The sequence below is a fragment of the Mesitornis unicolor genome, unplaced genomic scaffold (genome assembly GCF_000695765.1).
Source record: "Mesitornis unicolor isolate BGI_N332 unplaced genomic scaffold, ASM69576v1 scaffold33582, whole genome shotgun sequence".
NCBI lineage: Eukaryota > Metazoa > Chordata > Aves > Mesitornithiformes > Mesitornithidae > Mesitornis > Mesitornis unicolor.
The window spans coordinates 14,476-17,757 of NW_010171814.1; positions in this window are offsets into that span (position 1 = coordinate 14,476).

Consider the following 3,282-nt stretch of genomic DNA (forward strand, 5'->3'; position numbering starts at 1 on the left):
TATGAGGTGACGTGCTGATTCTTTTGGTGATCCGTGAAGTTCGAGCTACTGCTATTGCTATTTAAAGCTGTGTCTTGATGAGAAGTTGAATTTGCTTTAAGGGCTCTTGGGTTCTACGTAAACTGTTAACATGACAAGCAGTGTCTGAATATTGTAAAGCCAAACTGGTGAATGTTAACTTAATCAGATTAATTAATTAATAGTCAAGGTGTTATTTAACTTCTGCAGGTGAACCCTGTGTACAACTCTCCCCATAACTTCTTTTAGTTGTACTTTAAGAAGGAGGTTTTAAAATAATGATTCTTAAAGACTGCAGTCTAATGGGATGTCCAGTCAGTATTGGATCAGATTGTGGTGCAAAAATGGTTTCCTTATCAAACTAATACCTGGAAACAGAAGGCAAAAAATTGCTAAGGATACCCAGTATTCATGTAAAACTAAATATTTAAAATATAAGTATTTATGAATTTGAGATTTTAGAATGTAAGTTTGTGAAGGAGATGTAACAGGTTCTGATAAATTACTGCTATGACAAAATTGCTGGTGTGAAACCGTGCAATGTACTGAATGTGTTCAAATCATTTGGGCATGCTGGGGGGAAGGAAAGAGCGCCTGTTTTAAAGTATTTAAACATAATCAAAATACGACACGCACACAGGACTGTCCTTCCAAAAGCTGTGCAGCAGCTGAAATGATGAGCGCTGTTTTTAATACCCTCACTTTAGAATTGGAAGAGGTATCACAAAGTTCTGAAACTTAGGTTTTCTTAAAGTTCCTCTTTGACTTGTTTGGTTTGAAATTTGGTTGTCATATTTTAGACTTCTCGGTTTACGTCTGCATTCTTGACAGCTCTTAATACTTGGTGTTCACCTGCAGATCTTAACCTGAACGGAACACAAGTAACTTATTCCCTGATACAAAATGTTGGTATTATGTGGCTCAGGAGAGACAGGTGGGGTTTTAACACTTCTAGCATCGCATTTATAATGTCTGGATTAAATTTATTCAGCTGTCCTTGCGTGGACACCCTGATATTTTAATGTCTGTATTCCTCCTACTGGAAATGCTGATGTGCACAAGGTGTAACCACACCACAGTAATTGTCATTGGATGATGCAGAAAGAAACAGAATGAGAATGTAGCAGAAAGCAGAGTAAGTTCTGGTCACCGAAATGACCAGAAGCACTGCCAGAGCGAGTGCACGGGGCAGGAGAACAAAGCACCTCTTGGTACCACGAGTGACTGCATCTGTTCAGTTTGACCTGGGACGCGTTGATGTTAGAAGTGATGCTGTACTGACTTGAGTCTGCTAAGAAATAAACTCGCTTTTGTTGACGAGCGTTTGTTCTCCGAGTGTCTTCATCGCCTCTGCTCCTGGAACCCGATCCATTAACAGGGACTGCGATTTTCAGCTTGTTATTGGAGACGGTAGCAGTGGTGATACTGAAATTGCTCCTTTTGCAGAGAGAAGTGACTGTAGGAAATGGCTGTAACTTCAGACAAACCAAGGCAGGATTTTATCAGGTCACTGAGGCCACAGTGCCGGATTTTTCTACCCTGCAACTGTCTTGAGTTACGAGCTCTGTGCTGCCAGAGAAAGTTCATGCAGTAACTTATGAGGAGCACAGCTGGGCTGGTCTTGCTCTCTGCATTTCTTGGTGCTGGTACCAGAAATGCACTCCTGAACATTGGCCCAGTGTCAGTGTGGCTCTGGGGGCAGCATCTGGACTGGGCACCATGTAGCAAAAGCTGCTGCCAGGGTCGCAGCAGCTCTGCAGTTTGCAGTGGGCTCCTAAACCCCTCACAGGCCCCCGATTGATGGGTCTGTGTGTTACACCAGCCTACAGCACACTGCTGGGGTGCTGGGGCTGCCCTGGGGGTGCAGGATGGGGCTGGAGCCGCCTTGGCTGCTGCTGCTTCCCTGTCCCAACAGCAGCCTTCACAGCAGGGCTGGGCCAGCCAGACACAAGGAATAAACCCAGCCTGTGCTCGTCTGCAGGGGCTGGGGGGCACCAGCAGAGGGGATGCACCCGGGACTGCGCCCTTCTCCAGTCCAGACCAACTTGTATTGGATGTGTACATCTGGGCACAGCAGGCAGAGGGGCTTCAGGTCCTGTCAAAGAAAGTGAATGCAGCCATTTCCTCTGGACCTCTACAACTGCAGGTTTCCAGCAGCTGTGGCAGGCCCTGGTGTGCCCACATCCAGGCAGATGGGCAGCTCCAGCCCTCAGTTTGCTTTTCGTGTGGAAGCGGAGCTTTGGGGAAGTTTGGTACCCACGGCAGAGCTCCTGGTGCCCGGCTTCAGAATGGGGGAAGGTGGCTGCTGCTGGAGCTGTGGAGGTGCAAGGGGAAGTGTTCAGTCACCCTGGACAGCCATCAGCTTCCTCAAACCTGAGCAGGTACTGGGCCCCAGGGTGCTGCCCTCACCCAGTCTGCAGCCCCAGGGTGTGCAAAGGGCTCCAGGTCACAGGAGTGAGCAGAGCCCACGGTGCTGGGGTTGGAGCAGCCGCTGTGTGGTGGTGGTGCTGGAACCCCCCACTCCCTCGCACCTCCCCATCCCACTGCAGCCCTGCACTACCCTGGGGACAGGCACAGCTCACTCACTGTCCTGCAGGGAAGAGGTGGAAGGAGGCCCTGCAGCCTTGGGAGGGAGGTGTGGATAAATGAGGATCCACACCAGGCCAGCCCACAGAAATAACTGCTGCTGGAAAGGGGTAAACTGAGGGCACAGGAAAACCCCCACACCACAGCATCAGGCACCGCAATCGCTAACCCTGACGTTCACTCAAACAACGAGGAATCCAATTATTGGCCAACCGGTTTTATTGTTCAAGTCCAGAGATAAAGCAGTTGGATACTCAGCTTGCAGCAGCCAGGTAAGCAGGAGGAGCAACCCTCGCATCAGACGGGTGCTGAAAGCAGGCGATGGGGACGGGAGCCGCCCGCAGCCAGGAGCACACCTCAGCCTGAGCACAAAGCAGCGCAGGGGCAACGTGTGCCACTTCCTCCCGTGCCCCCAAAAGCACCGCAGCTCCTCCTTCACGCTCAGTTTAAACAGATTAGTGTTCTCTCCGGAGGCAGGCGCCGCAGTCACAAAAAAAGGCCAGAAGCAGCAGGTAAGGAGCCCTTTGAGGTGAGAACAGCATTCAGCGCTCACAGGCAGCTCCCGCTTGCAGCTGTGCCCACTGAGAGCAGCCGTCCTGTAGACACAAGCACATCCCAATCACTTACAGCTGCTCGGCGCCAAGCCTGCGTGAAAGCATTCACCCTGGCAACCCCCCC